This window comes from Peromyscus maniculatus, chromosome 1, assembly GCF_049852395.1.
Source record: "Peromyscus maniculatus bairdii isolate BWxNUB_F1_BW_parent chromosome 1, HU_Pman_BW_mat_3.1, whole genome shotgun sequence".
NCBI classification, from domain to species: Eukaryota; Metazoa; Chordata; class Mammalia; order Rodentia; family Cricetidae; genus Peromyscus; species Peromyscus maniculatus.
Window position 1 is genome coordinate 188,398,543 of NC_134852.1, and position 22,388 is coordinate 188,420,930.

At 44.7% G+C, this 22,388-nt stretch overlaps 1 long non-coding RNA gene across 2 annotated transcripts; it reads left to right on the top strand.

Annotated features, from left to right (window-relative positions):
• Window positions 1-986: 986 nt before the first annotated feature.
• Window positions 987-21,973, top strand: LOC121823498 (uncharacterized). 2 transcript variants are annotated; one of them, XR_013048270.1, is made up of 3 exons: window positions 12,469-13,924; window positions 15,536-15,670; window positions 21,702-21,973. It is a non-coding gene; the product is annotated as an uncharacterized LOC121823498 (long non-coding RNA). The 2 variants fall into 2 exon arrangements; XR_013048269.1 differs by lacking the exons at window positions 12,469-13,924; window positions 15,536-15,670 and adding an exon at window positions 987-1,786.
• Window positions 21,974-22,388: the final 415 nt, after the last annotated feature.

Consider the following 22,388-nt stretch of genomic DNA (forward strand, 5'->3'; position numbering starts at 1 on the left):
CCTTCTGATGTCTCTTTCTTTGCGATGATTCTTTGTCTCTAACAAGCAACCATGGCTTCCTCCAGCTGATCCTTCTTTTGTGGACTGCTAGAACTTGGCATATACTGTCCTCACAGCCTGGAACAATCCTCTCCTACCTCCCGCCTCTCACCTCCTCTTAGCTACCCTTCCAGACTCAGGGTCAATGTTACTCCTCATCTAGGCCATGAGACGACCACGCAGGACATCTCAAAGTTCAGCGTGCTTAAGAATCTCTTGGGAGATATTTTCAAAATACGGGTTCCTTTTTCTTACCTCTGTCCCCGCCCCCCTTCACCAAATTCTAACTCAGTGGGTGTGGAAGGAAGCCTTCCATATGGCTGTTCATCACCAAAGGTAGTCAGGACAGGAACTCAAACAGGGCAGGAGCCTGGAAGCAGGAGCTGGTGCAGAGGCCTTGGAAGGGTGCTGCTTACTGGGTCGCTCTACATGGCTTGCTCAGCCTGCTGTCGTACAGAACCTAGGACCACTAGCTCAGGGATGGCACCACCCACAATGGGCAACAGCCTTTCCCATCAATCACTAATTAAAAAAATGTCCTACAGGCTCGACTACGGCCTGATCTTACAGAGGCATTTTCCTAATTGAGATTCCCTCCTCTCAGATGACTTTAGCTGTGTCAAGTCACATAAACTATCCAGCACACCACACCTCAAGTAGCTGTACTCCAAACTAAAGTACCCTCCCCTGGATCAAGGGACCTAGAATTCCCCACGCAGCTATCAAAAGCCTCGATTGGGGGCTGGGGAGGTGGCTCAGCCAGTAAAGATGCCTGCCAAGTCTGAGTCTGATGATGTGAGTCTGGACTCTGGAACCCACAGGGTAGGAGAGAAGGACTCCTCCCACTTGTCCTTTGACCTCTACACGTGCATCTCCCCACCCCAAACAAACAAATGTAAAGATTGGGCTGGAGATACGGCTCAGAGGTTAAGGGCGGGGCACTGTTGCTCTGGCAGAGTACCCACGTTTGATTCCCAGCACCCACATGGCAGCTTAAGATCATCCGTTACACTAGTCCCAAGGGATCTGAAGCCCTCTTCTGACCTTTGAGGGCACCAGGCATGTACATAATGCTCAGACATACATGCAGACAAAATACTCTTACACATAAAATCAATGAATTTTTTTTTGAAATCAATGATTGTTAATATTAGAGTCAACACTCCCAGGTAGGCTGAAAATACAATAAAACAGTTGTGTCCATATTATTAAGAGTCGAATCCCTATCAACTAGCACCAGGCTTCTTATATAGTGTATATTCAATAAATCAATGAATTTCTGAGGAGGAAAGTGGTCTCGAGCTGAGTATCTTCCACAGGTGAACAAACACGACTTTGAGGCAGTTTTCAAAGAAGAATGTACTGACTCGGGCGTTGGAGGGGAGTGTCTAGACCACGCCCCAGGTAGTTTAGAATGGCATTGTTTGTGTCATCTCTGACATCATTGTGTGACGACAAAACAATCCAGGCAACCATGTCTCCATCAAAGAAACCTTGCAAATAACCAATTCATCACCATGACAGCCGCGCCTGAGTAACAAGCTGGACGAATTCACCCACTTCCCACTGTGAGCAGCGTGGCTTGCACGGAAGAGACGATGTGGAATAACGTGGACAGAGGCAAGGCAGAGTTGTTAGACAGGTCTAGAAGTCCAGCACACCGCTCCTGGCTCTGTGACCTAACTGTTTAAGCCCCAGGCTCCTCGTCTGCAGAAGAGGATGAGATGGCGCCGCTCAGAAGCAATCGGTAGGGAGCATCAGTTAAGTACAGGCTGCCTGTGCTTGCCTTCTGTGTGACTCAGTTCTTCTTTAACCTCTATTGCCTCAGCTTCCCCGCCTTTTGTAAAACGGGTTAAAAAATGAGTATATTAGGTTGACCCATATTAAATCACTATTTTGTAGGTAAAAATGGTTGAAGACCAGTAATTTCAAATAAATTCCGACTAAAACCTACTTCATACACTTGTCTAGAAAATTAAATGAGTTGGCTGTAAGTTGATAGGTTTAAAATGATGACTGTTATACGTCAGGCTCCACAGAGAGCCCTTACTACGTATTTCACTTGACTGAGGACCCATGAAAACTTGATAAACACAACTCTGGGGCACTGCAAACATCCAATAAAATGCTGTTTCGACACCTATGTTAACCACTTCTTAAGAATCTCAACTTTAAAAGGACTCATGTTTTCAAGTGGTTCCCAGCATGCTCTAGTTGCTGCATGAGCTGATGTGATGATCAGGAAGTTCAGAAGCGAGCCGAGCCGAGCCTGGAGACTAGAGACAGGCTAGGATCATGAACCTGGAGAGACAGCAGCCCAGGAGAGTGACACTCTCTTAAGGGTTAGCCTCCTGCCTCCACAATGCCTGCTTACGTTCTAGGAAACCCATTTACATAGGACAGAGTGGTCGTTCGAATCCCATGCAGTTAGACACCATAGGTTCCCTTTGCAAGTCTGGGTCTGGCTAACTCTACTGACTCTCCACAGTGTCTTCACTTCTCACCTTTCCATTTCAACATCTGTCCACCAGTGAACATCTTAGAAATATGTGAGCCTTTAATCTGGTCCAATGTCTCTTCTTTCTGAGCAACCAGGTTCTGGTAATGCTTGTGTCCCATTTTGCTCCACACCCTCAGGGTCACAGCAGGTTTTCTCTGAGGCGGTGATACCTCTTCTTCCAACATTTACTAATAAATAGCCAGATGGCCTCTGCTTCCTGCCTTCTTCTCCTAGTCTCTCACTATCATGAAACAACCCATGTATTAACTTTCCTATGTTTGAAATAACATAACATGGGATTTCTGTGTTCCTCTCTGTCCTAACTTATGCGTGGTATACATACTAACTTGAAATGGATGGGTCAACTCAAATCAAACAGAGGGATAAGCGTTAGATGCTTCAATGAATCATCTACAGCACACCAGGCATCCTTCATTCTGTTTGTTAGTTTTACTCATTTGACGTTTATTGAAAATCTAGTTGACACCAAAAATCCGCCCTCCTACCATTGTCAAAAACCGAAAATCTGTCCTAGGGGAGCTGGGTGGGGTTGGAGCTGGGACTGCAGAAGAGACAAAGGTCACAATGTGACAAGTCCCATGGAGCACACAGCAGACATGCAGACGTTGGATCCAGAGGAGGACAGGTGAGGCTGGGGAAGCATTTCTAAGCTGTCCCAGGACACAGCCATTAGAAGGGGCCGGAAAATATCTGCAAACCAGAATGGGAAGCAAGTGCCAGGGCCAGACCAAGAGAGCAAAGGTTTGCAGGATGCTCAACTGTTGCCCGAGTCGCACTTGGTGTGGTTTGAATGCGAGCGGCCCCCACAGGCTCCTATATTTGAATGCTCGGTCCTTAGCTGGTAGAACTGTTTGGAGAGGTGTGTCACTGGGGTGGGTTCAGAGGTTTCAAGAACAGATGCCAGGCCCAGTCTCTCTCTCTCTCTCTCTCTGTCTCTCTGTCTCTGTCTCTCTCTCTCTCCCCCCTCCCTCTGGTCACGCACGTGGATGATCCGAATTCCGAATATAAGCTCTCAGCTACTGCTAAAGTGCCACGCCTGCCTGTTTGTCGCCATGCTTCCCACCACGATGGTCATGGACTCAGCCTGTGAACCTGCAAGCACGCCCCCAATGAAATGCTTTTTTTTTTTTTTGTGAGTTGCTTTGGTCATGGGTTCTCTTCACAATAGAACAGCGACTAAGACAGAGTTGAAATGTAACAACTGAAGCTGGGATGGAGGCAAGGGGTCCAGCCACACAGGGTGGCCTGTACCATGTTGACAAAACCTAGACAATAGTGTCTTGGCCAGTTGGGAAGATACTGCTTGCTGCAAAAGGAAAAACACACATTCTCTAGACTCTATCAAATGATTGACTGACTGATAACGGGGTTAAAGTGTCGATGGCTCCTTCTTTCATTCACTAAATATTTACTAAACACCAAACAGTGAGATTGTGTCTGGAGACATAAAGGTAAATTAGTTTCTTAACTCCAAAGAGTTCACAGTCCAGGGAGAGAGACTCCGAGTTAGTTGTGGTGTCAAGGCTAAGAGGGCAGCAGGGACCAACTGGAGAAAATGGAAGATTCCATAGAGAAAGGAATACTGATTTGGAGTTCATGTTAGCTGCTTTGATAAAATATCCCAATGAGCCGGGCGGTGGTGGTGCACGCCTTTAATCCCAGCACTCAGGAGGCAGAGCCAGGTGGATCTCTGTGAATTCGAGGCCAGCCTGGGCTACCAAGTGAGTCCCAGGAAAGGCGCAAAGCTACACAGCGAAACCCTGTCTTGAAAAACAAAACAAACAAACAAACAAATATCCCAATGAAGGCAACGTAAGGGAGGGAGGGCTTCTTTGGCTCACAGTTTGAGGGTACAGTCTACAGTGACAGGAACTTGAGGAAGCTGGTCACATTGTGTCCACAGTTAGAGGTGAGTATGCTAACATTCAGCTCCCTTTCTCCTTATCATTCAGTCCAGGACCCAAGTCTGTGGTACCATGCTGCTCACTGTTAAGGTTAGTCTCCTTATGTCAATTAGCCTAATCTAGATAATCCCCCACAGGCATGCTCAGTAGCTAACCCAATCTAGTTAAGTCCTCACAGGTGTCCAGAGGCCTGCTTCCTCAGTGATCCTAGATCTGTTGACAATCAATATTAAGCATTATTAACAGAGCTTGAAGAATAAGCCAGCTGAAAGGGGAGGAATAGACCTGGCAGTGAAAGAAAGCCTCAGCTGCATCAGTTGAGGAGAAAATGCTCTTAGCAGTCTTAGAGAATGACAGACTGAAGCACCCAGACCAGAGGTGTACAGAGGGGTTGGAAATAAGTCCTAAGGCCCCATTATAAACACTGAGGCACTTTGTTGACAGTGAAACATTTCCTCTAAATAACAGAGATTGACTGAAAGTTTTTAAAGGGGGTTCCAGTGGATGAAACAAGAGCTACCTTTTAGAAAAGCTTTCTGAAAAGTCATATTGAAGCAAAGAGCCCTGCAGACGGATACCAACTACAAGGCTGAGGCTGTGGTTCAGATGGATGCTGAGGAGGGTGTGATTGAGGATCAGGGTTGTTATGTGTGCTGCATCCCACTGATTCTCCTCGGTCACATCCTCCTCAGCATCCATTAACACGAACACACTCCATCCAAGCAGATGTGTTCATGTCAATGGTGCCCCAAAGACACCTTCAATATGCTTCTGTTCATCTTTCTCAAGCTTGAGAAAGCCTGTTAAACCGCTTTAAAATGCGTGCCCTAGCAGAGCAGACTGTTGTCATTCCAAAAAGTGTGGGAAGGCATCCCAAAGAACAGACTGTGCTGCTAAGTGCTGAGATGGGGATATGAGGACATGGGACAGAGTCCAACCAACACGCCACCGTGCGTCTCCAAGTGGAAAGGGAGCCTGGGACCGGAGAGAAGTGGAAATGGGGTGGGGCACTCTGGAAGCAGAGGGTTAAAGGTTGCAAAGGCAAAGACTCCAGGAGCCAGGTAGGTAATTAGAGAGGGAAGCAGGCTGATCTGAGGAAAGCAAAAATATCTGGCTTTATGGCTATTAAGGAGAGATTCATATAAGTCTCTGTCATGTGGAAACACTGTTGCCAGCTCGTGTATGTGTATATGAGTGTGTGTGTGTGTTTTCCCCAAGAGAAGCTAGACATCTAGATATTTCTGTAAAATCACTCACTAATTTTGTTGTTGTTTGTTTTTTTTTTTCTAAGTATCATGCTGACCAAAAAATAAAATACATGTGGCCACATTCAGCCTTTAGGTAGCCCTTTGACCTAGAGGAATGGTCTCTGATCCTAAAGGAATAGCCTCTGATGACTAGGCTGTTCTTTGATTAAATCTTACAAGCCAGGGCAAGTACGCTGCTTACCTCCATTAGAACGCAACTCACAAGATCTACCAGTTCACACACAAAGACTTCCACTATGCCCAAAGACAAAGTTTGGAAAGACGGTAGCAGATTACTAGCTTGTAAATTTGGCCTTGTTTACAAAAGCTACTCTAGAAGGAAGGAAACAGACGTTTTCTAACATTGTTTCTAATTTATAATGTAAAAACTTCAGGTTGGAGAACAGAATGCTGGGGAAAAAAAACACGATTTAATGTCTCCTTCAGGAACCAGTACTGGAAGTTATGTTCAATTATGTCAGCATTGATCACAGGCAGTATATAAAGAGTTTCCATGAATCAATAATAGGATACCAAATGGAACAATGACAAAGAATGTGTAGAATTCGTGCTTTAAAAGTATGCTAGATCATTTCACTCATAAGAATGCTTGACTTATCATGTATGAGAAGTCCAAGTTACTTTTCAACTGTACTATTAGAAAATGGTTAAAAAGAAAATTGGGGAATATGCTGTGTAGTATTGGGAAATTGGCACTATGACAGATCGAGGATGGACTATCTTGAATAGCATGGTTGCTAAAATTGTGAGAACCAAGTAAAATAAATAGCAAATGATTTGAAATAAACTGAATGCCATCACTGTGGAAACTTGATGATGGTACCCCACTCACTGAAGCTATTAGAAGGAAACAAACATAAATCCAACACATATCAAGCAGGAGAAGTTAAGAAGTATAAATTGTGTGCTAGGCAAGCACTCTACCAACTGAACCATGTCTACCATATAATGAGGGAGACAATGTCCCAACTAGACATCATATACAACCAAGTAAAACCTCCGATGCCAGGATTGGGTTACATATTGTTGAGTCATTGCCAAAGGAGTCCCATAAACACCTCCAAACAACACATGCTGTGCACAGTGCAAAACATGTGTGCTGTGCAATCCAACAAAGGCTTCGGTGGAGTCACATGATGTAGCAGAGGCGAATGACACCAGAAACACCTTAGATTCACTATATATTTGAATTTGAATCGATTCTTGGCAGTCATCTATTAAGAAACATTTTATGTGGCAAGATGTTTCACAATCCCCACATTCAATTGTGCCACTGTATTTTTAAAAGACCCCAACAGGACACCAAAAGGATCAACATGATCCTCTAAGAATATTTCCCTTGTGCTCATTGGAAGAGGGATAGGGTAGTTGTGGGAATGAAGCAGAGAAAGAAGGGGTTGGCCAGGTACTCGCTGTGAGATGAAGTGGAGAGTAGACAAAAGGCAGGGACTAGGGAAGGTAGTTGAATTAAGAGCTGACATCTGAAGAACTTCAGGATGGAGTGGACGACATGGGGTTTGACATCTCCATGACGATGAGGAGGTACCATTTTCATGGAGACAATAGTTTGAGGGATTTCAACTTTTCTCCAAGTTTTTCTCATTACCCTTCCTGCTTCTTTGTAACTTTTTGTTTGAATTATCTTTCCTGAGGAGCCATCAGCTCATGTGTCTTAAAAAGCTGAAATTCACCAGAGGTCTACAGTTCCCAGAGCGTTCAGTTGCTGTGACCAAAATACCTGGCAGAAACACAGAAGGAAGGATGGGTAGATGGATGGAAGGAAGGAAGGAAGGAAGGATGAAAGGGAGGGAGGGAAGGAGGGCTTATTTTGGCTCATGATTTCCAAGGGTTTTCAGTCCAGAATTCTTTGGCCCCTGAGCTTGGTCATAACATATGGCATGGGGAATGTGTGACAGGGGCTTTTCTTCACTTCTTAGCAAACCAGAAGCAGAGACAGAAATACAGAAAGGGACCAGGGCCAGACAGCCCTGAGGCTATACACCAGAACTATTTCCTCTAACTAGACCCCACTTCCTCCTTCCACCAACTGCTAAGAATGCCAACATGTTATGAATACAAGGGATTCATCCACTCATTAGGTCAGAACCCAGAGAATCTAGAAATCTCTGGAAATACAATAGCTGATACATCCAAGGTGTTCTTTGCTCATCCCCCAGGCACTGCTTCATTAAATCAAGTTAGCATTAAAAATTAGCCATCAAAGATAACATGAGACCTCTGGCCCAGTTCAAATCTTCTGCTCACCTCTAAGAAGTTAGCCAGCTTCCAAGAGATGGCTTCCCACTGCACCGGAGGACTCAGAAACTGTGTCCTGCCAAGAGGAGCCGAAGCACCCATGCCTACACTTAGAAGTATGACAGAACCAAGTTTGGATAAGAATGAAGAGCTCTTAGGAGTGCCAAATGTTGTGTGCAGACCACTTGGCCTACAACTAGTAAAACCGAACTCATCTAAGATAGACTCAAGAAGTGTTCCCATGTATAGGACAGGGGAAATGATCTCAAGGGCTCTCAAGGCCAACACCAAGGAGACAAATCTTCGTTTGTAAGAATGGAAAATTGGAAACAGCTTAAAACCCAAGAGGAGAAGGTTAACTATATTGTGTGTATTTATGAAGCAGACCGATAAATGAGTGCTGTACAGCAACATGGAGAGATTTCAAAAAACACAATACTGACTATAAAAAGCAAGTTTTGAGAGGAAATTGCCATTCATGCAAAGATTTCCAATATGCAAACCATGTTAAAAACCAAGGGTAAAGCCAGCACAAGATCCATAATCAGAAAAGTCAAGGCAATGATTACAATCAGGAGGAAGTGGAGGAAAGCTGGATTAGGAAGGGATATTGAAAGTTTCAACTGTATCTGTAATGATTTATTTCCTCAAAGAATATTAGCAGAAGGTTAAGGTCTGTCAAAACTTAGTAGAATTTCCACAGATGTATTTTATACCAACCTTTGTCTGAATACACAAAATATTTCATTAGTATTATGAAATCTTTTTGTTTGAGTATAATGTGTGTGCACATGCATGAGTGAGTGTGTGTGCATGTGGAGGCCAGACATGGAGTGTCTTCTTCAATTGCTCTACACCTTTTTTGAGACAGGGTCTCTCTGGAACTCAGGGCTAGCTCATTTGCCTAGATCAGCTGCCCAGTAAGCCCCAGAAATCCTCCTGTCTCCACCTTTCCATGGCTAGAAGGACCCCAGACTTACACATCAGACTGACTTTTTACAGGGTGTTAGGATCCAGACTCAGGTCTTCCAGACTGTGTAACATGCCTTTTTCTGACTGAGCCATCTCCTCAGCCCCTTATAGAATCATTTTAATAGCTCTATTAAAGTATCATTTATGGGCATATGTTTAAGTAAATAATTAGATCAGTTTTTATAGCTTTGAAATAATCACACCAATAAAATAATAGACATAGAATACTCTCCAAATTTTCCTCATACTCCCATGTATATTCTTCCTCATTATACATTCACTCTGTTTGAAATCCTTATAAATTAGTTTGCGTTTTATAAAACATATTTAAATAGAATCAGTCAGCATGAGCTCTTTTTTGACTGGCTTTTTCCACTTTGCATAACTATGCTGACGCCATCTTTGTTATTGTATCAATAGTCCCTTCCTTTTAAATCTTCTATTAAGTAGCTATTCCACTGTGATTGTTAATCTTCATTAGCAACTACATAGGATTTAGAATGTTCGTGGAAACATAGCCCTGACTATGTTTATAAGTGTATTTCCAGGAAGAGTTGAAAGAGTAGGGAAGAGTCCTAGGGCCAGGGTCCCAGACTGGACAAAAAAGAGAGAGGAAACAGCGCCGGGAGTCCTCTCTCTTTTTGCTTCCTGACTGTGAGAGCAATGTGAGATGTGACTGTCACTGTGCCTTCCACGTCGTGATGGACTGTGTGCCCGGAGACTGTGAGCCAAAATCAATCCCGCTTTCCTGAAGTTTGCTGGGTGTTTAGTCACAGCAACGAGAAAATCATCAATATACCCATATTTACTTACCGTTGACGGATTATCAAGTTCAGATTTGAAAATTCATGACAAATTTGAGATACTGGACCTTTATCGGGTACATGACTTGCAAACATTCCCCACTCTAATCTGTGTCTTCTTTCATTTGCTGATTGTCATCCCTGTCCCCGAGTATATGGAAGTTCCCTTCTACTGCCTTGTTGGTGGCCCTCACTCCCCTGAAGGCAGAATGGTATCTGGAAGCCAGGTTCTGGACCCGGTCATTACTCTTTTCTTTTGGACACTGCTGCTCCCATGACTTCTAGGCTGGCTGAGCTGGCAGGTCTGTGTACACATAAAAAACCATGAGATCCCTGTCCGACCCAAGGTGATGTCACGGGTCCATTCTGAGTTTGTCCCTCCTGTTAGGACACTCAGGCCCTCCCGACACTCAGCTCTCCCTCTCACCTGGACACTTCCTTTAAGCCTCTTGAACTCTGACTTCCCCAGTCATCTGCCCCTCTGGCTGCCTCCCACGCAGCACACAGGTCATTCTCCAGGTCTTTCACATACATTGCCCTAGGACACAGTGGCTCCTGCCTGACTTCCCCTTTGCTCTGACTCTGGAGAGCCTTTAGGGTAGACTTCTTCAGGATGGGAAGGAAAAGGAAGATTAGGGAATTAAGCTAAAAATTACTTTTTCAATTAAAATAAGTCAGAGGGCGATGCTGGAGAGAGATGGTTCAACAGATGAATGTCGTGTTTTAAAAGGAGTCAAACCACTCCACAGGGCCCACGTGGGAGGTTTACTGAGGGGAGGGCAGAGAAGGGGCAGAGACTGGTCTCTGGGGACGAGAGCGAAGGAAGAGAAAGAAATGGGAGGTGAGCAAGGCCTGCCTTTTATAAGGGAACATAGCGAATGTACACCAAAGGAGCTCCTAATGCCTGCAGCTGAGGATGTATCCTGTCAGGACCCTGAGGGCAGGCCAGTACAGATGCCTAAATACTCACTTCCTGCTCTTTCAGGAGACTGCCTGTGGTTCCCAGCACCCACTTAAACACACACACATAAACAATAAAATTAAATATGTATATATATATTTAAAAAAAATCCTAGTTCTGGTGTAATATAAAGTAACAAAGTGGTTTGATCTTAAAATACTCTGTGAGTGGGGCCAGGGGACATTTTGGTGGTAATGCTTTAGCAATGGTTAAGAACCTGAGTGGCAGCTGCATGGCCTTTGAACCTATGAGGAAGGAGACTGAACTTCCTGCCACCTCAGGAAAAAGAATATAAGATTGATACCGTCTTAAAGAAAGAAAGAAAAAAAAACCCACTAAATGTATCCTTTCTTAACCATCATGATTAAACATTGATATTTACTACAACCAGAAATAAAGGACTCAGGAAGCAGAAAGCTAGGAGGGGACAAGGGAAAGACGCAATTGAACGCGGGGCCAGAACTGCAGAGAAAGGTCAGCGCTGCAGGCTGTGGATTTGAACACTGGCCTGGGCGGACAGTTAAAGCCCTGCAAACAGATGAGATCCAAGGCAAAGGGAAAACAAGGACAAGGAGCAGCCTTGATCCATCTTTGCCTGCGACACGTGCAGTTGGTATGGGGGTGGAGGGGCGACACCACACACAGGAAAGACTTCGGAAAGACTTGCTGTGACCAGCCGCGTGGTGAATCCGCTGACCTCACCCATCCGGAAGTGCACTGTGGGGCTAACAGCATCCATGCCTTAGACACGAAAGCAAAATGGAGCTGAGAAGCCATTAGATCCAGTGACTTGGCGACTGCTTGGGTCCTGAGAAGTGCAATTTCAGTAAAACTGTGAGTGTCAAATTCCACTTCAGACCCTTTAGCAGGGAGTGGGGCGAGGTTGTCTTGGAATCAGTACAGACCATCTGAAGAATTTAGATGTGAGAAGGTGAGGACTGAGCCGCTGTCTCAGAGGGGCTTGTGGGGAGGGGCACACGGCATAAGCAGAGGGCTTTCCATGGGGAGGACATAGGTGTATGTTTAATAATAACCATTTTCTGTGTTCTCAACTATTACTACTGTAAAACATTGGTTGTAATCTGGAAGCCTTATTTTTAGAGCTAATTCACCCTCTTAGTGTAAAAATAAAAGAAATTTAAAATGTAAATGTTACAAGCAATAAATGTTTTCAGATCCTCTGTACAAATGGAAAACTTGATTCTTTTCAGCCAGGCTCTTGGTTCCTTTTGAATCACGAGCTAATGTCACGGTGAGCTAGCTGGCCAGAGGGCCTCCATTGCTCAGAGATGTGAGGCGAGAGGAAGGAGGCCTCTCAGGACAAACTTCAGAAAGCCTCTGCCTAGTTTCTCTAGTGCAGGAAGAAGCCTGCTCAGTGTCTGCTTTTCACAGTTCACCAATGTTCCCTCCACACAGCACAATAGGCCATATGCCCAAGATGATTTCAGTGATGCACCAAGAAAGCAAGAAGGAGAAAAATTTTGAAATTCTGTATATGAAGATGACAATCTCAACCCTCCACCAATTTAAAGCTGATTTCAGGACATCAATCCAACCAGAAGCTGGGAAACAAGAGCAGGTACAGACAAACTCCATCCCTTTGCTGAGAGGAGGAGGAAGAGGAGGAGGAGGAGGAGGAGGAGGAGGAGGAGACTATTAAAAGCTGGAGTGGGTGGGGCTGGATACAGAAGAGCTTCATAATCTCCCCATCCTTAAACATCACCACTTGGTATGTGGTGGTGCACGGGCCAGCAGCATTGGCATCACCACAGGGATTTAGAAAATCAGGATCCCAGATCCTGTCCTCCGCTGACAAAACCAGATCATGTACCGCGTGCGACTTGTCTGTTCATGCGAGTATGAAAACGGTTGTTTAAATGATCCAGGGGTGGCGAGATGCAGGGTACAGTGAGAGGTTCTCTAGAGGATCAGACAGCTGAGAGGCCAAACTGTTCCGACTGAAAGGAACTGTCAGTTACTGATGTGGGCTTACAAGGTTTTGGAGGAGAAACTGAAAGGAAGCAGAGAGCTGGGAGCTACAGAAACCAAGTGTGAGGCTGGATGTAAGAACGAAGCATAAGTCATACCATTATAGTCACATTGGCAGCATCTGTGTGCGATGGAGAGATCCAGTTCCACACTGAAAGGCTGGACCCAGAACAATAAGAAGTTCTACTAAAGCCAAGTCCCGAAAATGTCCTGAATCACTAAGTGAAGGCAGTTCCAGTGGGGTACTGGGGCTGCCGAAGAAAGGACCAGGTGCCGTGCTTTACTTGGAAGCTGAGCCAAGAGCTGTGCACACTTCATAAGCCCATCTCATGAAACGCCCCTGGAGAGGTGTGAGCTTGCTAACACTTGCAAAATATCTGAGACCATCCTATTATAAGGAGGGAAGCTTAGCTCGGCTCATGGTTTCAGAGATTTTGATCTCTGGTCAAAGGACCCTGTTACTTCGGGTCCTCTGGTGAGGCAGTATGCCATTGGTGGGAGCATGGGGCCAAAGCTGCTACCTCCTTGTGACTGGGAAGCAAAGAGAAAGAATGATGGGGCTGGTACCCCATATCCCCTCTAAGGGTACCTAATATCCACCAGGCCCACCTCCTAAAGGTTCCACAGTCTCCCAAATAGAACCATGGGTTGAAAACAAAGATATCAATGTCTGTATCATTAAAGAATGTTCCAGATATAAACTAGCAAGGGACACAGTGTTCACTGGAAATTCTTTACTTCTTTCATGACTCTGGGTCTCACCTGTCAGAGAGGTATAGTCTGAAAGATGTGTGTGGGACCCTCTGGGACTCATCCCTCCTCTGTTCTTTCCTTGGCGGCTTCCCTTTTCCAGGCTGTTCTCTCTCTCTCTCTCTCTCTCTCTCTCTCTCTCTCTCTCTCTCTCTCTCTCTCTCTCCTTCATCACTTCAGACAACCACACACGATCCTCCCACACATCTTCAGCCACACCAGCTCCCATCTACTCCAACCCCCACCCCTACACATGTCCTCCTTGCTCTCTCTACTCCCACTTTTGGATCCTCTGAGTTCCAGCCAGCACATACCTGGAGAAGAACGGGATGTGGAGAAGAATGGGACACCGAGATGGAGCCATCCACAAGCTGAGAAGAATAGGCCGCCAAATTCCAAAAACACGGGCCATTTCCAGAATTTAAAATCCTGAATCATGACAGGACACTGGTGGAATTCAGGTTTGTCTGGTACATGGAATACTCGAACCAATTGTGAGGTCGAGCTGTAGGCCTTGTGTACATCCTGCTTCACAAATGAGTCTGTCATATACACTAAGCCTATAGGCTGAAGAAGATGCTCCAATGTGCAGAGAAACCTCAGGTGACTGTCCAGGCAGCTGGCTGTTTCTGTCAACTCACATTTTTTTGGAAGTCGCTTGTTTGCACTTCCTGTTTTACTAGGTAATATTTTTTCCTTCTCGGGTCTCTGAGGGAGTTGAAGATTAGATGGCTGTAGTAACAATTTTCCTTGTTAAGAAATTTCAGAAAAGAAACTCACTAAAAGGTGTAAAGTGTATACATTTGAAAGACATTATAAGATAGTTCTCTGTTAGTAATATAAGTTAGGATAGAAAATGAATCAGGTACATTTTGGATTCACCAAAATAGCATAGATAATGGAATATTTTCTCCAAATGTGTCAAATGCAAATGGACTAGACATTGTTGATATATTTATTGCTTGTGTCTATTATATATAGTTATTGTACTTATTGTATATAGTTTTTCTTATATTGGTATAGCTTCTCTGTTTTTCTTTAATTTTTATTAGACAAAAAGGGGAAATGTGATGTTTTATTTGTGCTGAAATGTGGTGATATATTATTTGTATATTAATAAATAAAGTTTGCCTGGAGATCAGAGGAAATAGCAAGCCATTAACACAAAAGTCAGGCAGTGATAACACACACCCTTAATCCAACCACTTGGCAGGCAGGGTCTCTGTGTATTCATGGTCATACTTGGGAACAGAGCCAAGTGTGGTGACACACACTTTTAATCCCAGTACCAACCATAGAGACCTGGAGGTCTGTACAGACAGGCACTGACAGGGAGTTGAGATAGATGGGCTAAGAGCCAATGAGAGGGCAGAAAAGCAAGGCAATAAAGGCGCAGGTTAGACAGAAAGTAGCTCGCATTTTGGGAGCTGCAGAGCTGGTGAGGGAAGATGATTGGTGGCTCTCACTATTTCCCTGATCTCAAGACTTTCACCCCTATATTTGGCTCCATGTTCTTTATTTAATAAGACTGCTAAAAAAATTCATCTACATATATTCTCTTCTCTTAGCAAATGGGCTGCATGGATAGGAAGGTGGTCCACTGTATGGTCGACCTAACCAATAGGCTGCATGGATAGGAAGGTGGTCCACTGTATGGTCGACCTAACCAATAGGCTGCATGGATAGGAAGGTGGTCCACTGTATGGTCGACCTAACCAATAGGCTGCATGGATAGGAATGTGGTCCACTGTATGGTCGACCTAACCAATAGGCTGCATGGATAGGAATGTGGTCCACTGTATGGTCGACCTAACCAATAGGCTGCATGGATAGGAAGGTGGTCCACTGTATGGTTGACCTAGCAAACAGGCCGCATGGATAGATAGGTGGTCCACCTTGTGGTTGACTTAGCATGTTAGTTTACCGACTGTCACGACCAGATCCACAAGTGAGAACATGGTAAGAATTCATCTAAAAATCAGCTTCCGTTGCTAAGTTCCCAGCTGCATTCCCCAGGGAAATACTTTTCCACGTTCCCAGCTCTCACTCCTCCCCCTTTCTCTGCACTTCAGGTTGGATTGACCACCTCTAAATGAAGGCAAGATACAGCTTTCAGGAAGGTGTTAGCTCATCATCACTGTGACAAAATGCCAGAGACGATCAGCTTATAAGGAGGGAAGGTTTAATTTGGCTCCATCAACTCTAACGTAAGTTGTGTGGTCACCGGAAGGGAGGGAGAATGTTTGATTGACATCGTGTAGCTCCCATTAAAAAGATGTAGCAGAAACTGCTCAACAGCGTGAGTTGGAAACAATTTCTTTTTAAACACTGGGAGTATGGAGCAAGGTGAAATTTAATCCTACACGCTGTGCTCTGGTGCATGCTCATTTTGAGCCACTGAACCCCACAAGCCCAGCCTGGAGATGGAAACTAGATTCCAAAGTGGCAGTCAGTCTCCCTGTTTTCTTTGGGAGTGAGCCAGAAAGAGATAAAGGAAGTGTTGTCTCGGGGCAGCAGTAAACAGGCGAGGAACCAGAGGGCTTTTAATGAAATGGACCTTTATTGGATCTAAAATGACCCTAAGCTGACCCCACCCTAAATTTTGACAACGTCCAACTACAGGAATTTAAAGGAACAGGCAGGCGTCACCCGTTGAATTCCTGCACACAGAGCAGGGCAGCCAGAACCTACAAGCAAAGAAAGCATATACACATCTCCGGCATTGCGGCCCAAACGGTTTTCAGCCCAGACACTGGTGCATTTCTGCCTCGAATTTCTGTCCTGTGACTCACAGGGAAGGCCTGAAGACAATAAAATATCCCAAGGACCGAAAATAGGCCCTCCTCCTCCCCTCCACCATCGGGGTGAGTTCCTCAGGCATTTCTTTCTTCCTTTATTAGCCAGGCATGAATGGTAACATTGCCTGAGCTGAAGAAATCATCTTTGTCACTGGTAAATATATATATATATAAAAGAACCACATTCATAGAAAAGCATGCCAGCAGTTCATTGATTAACATCCCATGCCACAGCCTCTCTTTGAAATTAAAAACACTTCCAATGACACTGAATGGAAAAGGCATTGTAGGAAAAATATTTCTTAGACAGGATTGTCATTTAAGCGTGCCAAAAATAGAACTGTTTTTATTTAAGCATCCTCACTCCTCCAGCTTCCCCTTCCCAGCAGCCCTCCCTGGCAGACAGCAAGGCTCTGCACAGGGAAATCACCAGAAATAGAGAAAGTGGCTCCATCCATTTACATTGGAGATGTTTCAGAAGCAGACCTGTGAATAAGGCCTAGGTAATGTGTCCATCTCCCCGTCGCCAGCGACAACTAAGGGAGACAACCAGATTGAAAATCCACTGTTCAATAATCTCCGGGTGAAATGTCATTTTCCCCCCATTTTAATTGCCCCCCCCCCCCCCGCCGCCGCCGCCAGTTTCTTATGTCAACCCTTGTTTTCTTCCACCTCACAAAGAGCCGGAATTGGTCTCTTCGCCTCCAGCTTTGAGCTCGTGTTTCATGAGGACAGGACTGCTTGCAGAATTTGAAAACTCGTCTTCCTGAAGGCCAGGCTCATCTGGCTGTGTGGTACCGAGGAGTGTTTGCTCTGTTTTGTTTTGCTTTAGGTTTTGGACTTCTCATCTGACTTGTTAAACAGTAGGAAAGACTGCAGTGAACCAACCTGTGAGCCATCACACTCATGGACACTATTAAAGATTAAAATCTGGGGAGCTGGCTCAGTGAATAAAGGGCTTGGCCACACACGCATGAGGACATGAAATCATATCTCCACCCCTCACATAAAAGTCAGGCGTGGCGGCATGTGCTTGCATTCCCAGCATGGGAGAAGAAGACAGGAGGAGTTCCGGGGCTTGCTGGCCAGGCAGTCTAACAGAAATACCGAGTCTTAGTTGAGCGAGAGACCTTGTCTCAACAAAGGTAGGAGAGAGCAATCGAGGAAGACGCTCAATGCCGACCTCTCACCTACACATTCACGCATGCATGCACACACATATACAATGAGTTATATTATTGAAGGTCATGAAAATAGTGCTATCTACATACATGATTAAACTGGCTATCAACATCTGTGGAGTATGTTCTGTGTACAAAGCAGTCACAGTTACTGTTCTTTTAGACTTTGAGTATCTCTACATGGGGTCTGTGTGCTTGCCACCCAGAATCTTTATCATCATTCTCCCTTCAGACTCTAAGTCAGGATCAGAGACCATATCTGCATAGTTAACAAGTCTCTCTCTCTCTCTCTCTCTCTCTCTCTCTCTCTCTCTCTCTCTCTCTCTCTCTCTCTCTAACCTATATTATCCTCTGATTTTTCTAGCCAGCTCATCTGCCTCTGCATTAGGCCAATACTTGTCCACTGTTGAGCTCCAATCTGCCTCCAAACCCTTCTTTCAAGACTAAGTAGAAATGTCATCTTCTCTGAAAGTGTTCATGGTTCACTGCAGTTAACTTTGCTGAGACAGAAAAAGCAAGGACTCTGGCAACATCCAGACCTGAGTTCAGATCCTGGCTCTTTCTTGTATCAGGTATGCGAATCCAGTTATCTTCATTATTTTGATGTCCTGGAAGCTCCATTTAGTGATTTCTAGAGTAAAAGTTATTCAGATAGTTAGCAAAGGCTTGTTGTGAATATAAAAAGAAACTATTCACATTCAAGTACATACGTGATTTCTAGAACAGCTATTCATGATGATTTTTGTGTGTTTCTCTGCTTTTATAGAAGACAATGTGGCAATTTCTCCCTTTGTCTTTTAATGAAGTATTTGAGTCATTGTCTTCCTTCTCCTCTCTATCATGGAACAGGAGTCTCTTTTGCTACATCGTTATGTGCCCCAGCTACCTCCTTTCTTGGTCCTCAGTGGAGGCTGATTCTCTCCATGTGTGCTCAAACTGCCTGCCCTGATTTAATGAAACTAACCACTGTTCATTAATTCTCCATGGGAGAAGCAGGCTTGGAAACCTTCTCAATTCATATGATTTTAGATTTCTTTTCTCATTTCTAGATTTTTTTCCCCACTTTATTTGGATTTTAATTCTCTGAATTATAATAAACAGATAATGCTAATAATTTCTTGCTTATGGGTTTGTGCATATATACGCACATCTATATACACATATATGTGATTTTCCCTTATAGTTACATAGTATTTCCTATGTACCAAATATAAGGCTACTTGCCTCCATATGTTCCTTGCATAACCCTCATAACAAATCTAGGAAGGAGATACCATTTTAGTCTTCCTATTAAAGATGAGAAAATTAAGGCTTGATTGAAACCTTGCAGCAAGCATGTGATGAACTTGAATTCCAATCAGAAAATCTATTTCTAGAAACCAAGATACTTAACATCACCCAGCACAGCCTCTAACTGTCCATCTCTGGATAAACCAGAAATGGAATTACTCCAGTTAGGTACCATTTCACAGACAGTATGACCTAATCCAAGTGATGTTTTGATTGGCTAGCTCCAGAGCCCATGTGTAAGCTAGTGTGTAATTGAAAATGACTGACATGTTTTGCAGCCCCAGCAGGTAGGTCTCCTGGGAGGCCCGTCTTACCTCCTTGCTAGATCCAGGTATAACCCACCAAGAGAAGCATTAGTAAGACTCAGGATCTGCAGAGGCATGGGGACACCCTAAAATCTCCTAGAAGAAGAGAAGGAAGCTTGCCACAGGCTCTTGGTTCAGCTAGTGATGCCCCAAAAACTGCTGGCCCTGGAAATGATTCAACATTAAGAACTGAAACTATAGAAGGACTCAGAGGTCCACAGAAGCAGCCTAAGACCTGAAGAGCTGGGGCTGTGTGGAGGGAGTCCCTCTGTTCCAGGGTCTGGGGACCATAAGACACCGCTGTCATCTCAGGAGTGCTCCCTAAACTCAAGAGCAAACACGTCACGTGGGGACCTTGTTTAAAATACAGATGCTGACTCAGCAGGCATGTGTTGCCCGGGAGTCCATATTTGTAACAAGCTCCCTGAGGGCCTATAGAGCATGCTCGGAGCTACAAGGACCTATGGAACACCAGCCTTGGGAAGAGGTTTACAAGAGACATTCTATTTCTTCACAAAGAACCTATTAAAGCCACAATGGGCTAGGCTGTACTGTAAATCTTTTTTCCCCCTAAGATTTACTCATTTTTATTTGTGCAAATATTGTGTGTCTGTAGGTGTATGCACACATATGTGCGGATTCCCACAGAGGCCAGAAGAGGGTATTGGATCCCCCAGAGGTGGAGTGACAGGTGGTTGTGAGCCACCTCGCACGGGTGGTGGGAACCATACTCCAGTCCTCCAAAGGGCAGCGAAGGCTGCTCCAGGCACTCGCTCCAGTCCCTCTGGTGCAAATCTTTAAGGAGGTTCTGTAAAGTACAGACCTCCCTGAACTCGCCCTCCCTTAGTTTAGATTTAGCTCCAGTTTTTAGTTACCAAAAAATCAAGAGTAACAGTAACATTTCCTCTTGCTTTCTAAGGAAATCTAAACAGACTAGGATTTGTGTGTCTGGGTGTGGGGACCCAGACTCTGAAGATGTCCACATCAGTCTCCAAGGTGCTGTGACTAGCTCCAACCATCCTGAACACATCACATGATCAGGAAATAGAGCAGAGGACATACACTCTGTCCTTGCCAAAGAAATGTGCAACAGGTTGGGTACAATGTTTCGTATTTCCACATCCTTGCCAGAAACCTCATCACACAGCAAGAAAAGCAAACACCTCATCACACACACACACACACACACACACACACACACACACACACACACACACACACACAAAGACTGGGTGATATGGTCCTCCTTCTGAGCACCCATATTCAGTTAAGCAGCAAGTATGTTCAAGTAAGGGCTGAGAGCGTGGGTATATGGAGTGTCAAGCGAGTTCTTTCCAACACAACCTCTTAAAGACATTCAGAAAACGATGGTGGGTCTGATCCCTTCCTTGTATAGCTGCTGGTTGTTGGGCAAGCCAAGATACACATCCAAATATCTAGGTTCCCTTTCAAGGTCTTACCCGACGACTACACAGTTCTTCCTCAGATGCCAACCTTCTTATGCCCGGTGGCAGAATGGAGACCACAGGAAGTCCTCATCTTGTCCCTTAAGTCTGATTTGTCAAGCTTCCACTAGACATTGGGAAATGCATTAGCACCCCTCCAGAAGAGGCAAAGCTACTGGAGAATGAGACGAGGGGGTCATTTTTGCCCATCTGACACCTCTGCCCGAACAGGCAGAGGCAGCATCAGATATTGCTCAGCAATTTTGCAGCAGAACCAGACTTTGGAAAGAGCCTCTGTGAATGCTCAAGGCTTTCTCCTCACTTCACGGTCTTTACATGTTAACCTGCTGCAGGAGGCATCACTGAGTATCTCAGCACTAAGTAAGAAAAGGAACTGAATGGGAGCTGGGAAGAGCTAGACACAATTATTGACTGCCTCTCATGGGCCTATCTATAGTCTAGCCTAGGTGTTTACATACTTATTTAATGCTAATAGCGACCAAGGTGGGAGCTACACCAGGTAAAGAGTCTCTGAAACCCACCTGATTTGCTCACAATGGCTATCAGGAGCCTCCCACAAGACTTCCTTTCTTTGCATCCGCGATCCACCCTTTCTCCCCAGCCATGTTCTCTCTCAGTCTGACTCTGTGTTCATCATTTCCTAGTAATTAGTAAATTATAACCCCCGCATCTCAAGTTCTTGACGTTCATTTGCTGTTTCCCAGTAATTCATTCCATTTGGTATTTGCTTTGAGAAAGAAACCAAAGTCCTCACTAATGCAGCACACACACCCTGGCCCGGACAGGGCTCTTCACCTCATTTATCACGTTGTGCGGCTGGTCCTGAAGCCTGACAGGCAATTCAGGCTTTGTGAATGCAATTCAGGCATTGATTTTAATCTATAAAGCCCGAGCGTCTGGACTCTGGCTGCCATGGAAATGAAATCGCTTCTTCACAGGCTGCTGCGGACTGTTCTGCAATGTGGGCTTCTGAGAACAGCTTCTGTACTTTTTCTGATGTAAACATCTCTGATATGAATAGAGTCTCAGCGTTAACAACCTCTGTTAAAATGAGAAAGCCCAAGTAAAAAACAAATGCACTCAGTATGCTTATATTTTTGACCCTACACACTAAATTTATTGATAATGTCTACTTAGAAAGACATTTTAAAACATATATCACAAGGTGGTCACTGCGATGCATTTTGTTTTCAAACAGGAAGTCTTGAAGTCCAAGCAGGATCCTGGGGACCAGAAAGCCAATGGGGAAACAAGATGTCGAGATGTTGGTGTGTGATCTGATTTCTGTCACCCAGATGGGACGTAGATGGCAAGGAAATGATTCTAGAATGCATGCATTATGGATGTGGGGGAGGGGAGGCAGGGAAGCAGGAAGTATAAGCATGATGCTTATGCTGGAAGTATGGTGGCTAGAAGTGACCCACTGAGCTATGAGAACATGTAGAGGAAGTAAAACATCAACGAAGGGAAGAGGCTTCACACCGAATTACTCCTAGAAAGATCGATGTTTGGAAACAGAAGACAGTCCCTGCTAGGGATCAAGAGGGAGGGGGGGGGGCGGTGACTAACCACAGCATGGGTGTGTGTGTGTGTGGGAGACAGTGGAAGTATTCTATAGAATGATATAGGTAGATATATGTTCCTGTATATTTCTTCAAAACATATAAAACTGCATAAAGCGCAGGTGATCTCCATGAACCAACACAGAAGAGGAGACTGACGACGACGATGTCGTCGTCGGGGAGGCAGCGCATACGCAGGACGACAGGGAGCTATTCCGGAAAGAAATCTTCGTGCCTTCCTCATATCTTTGCTGTGAACACAAAACCGTTCTCAAGAAAAAAAAAAAATCTAAAGACTGGGGGGGAAAGAATGGCAGCAGGCA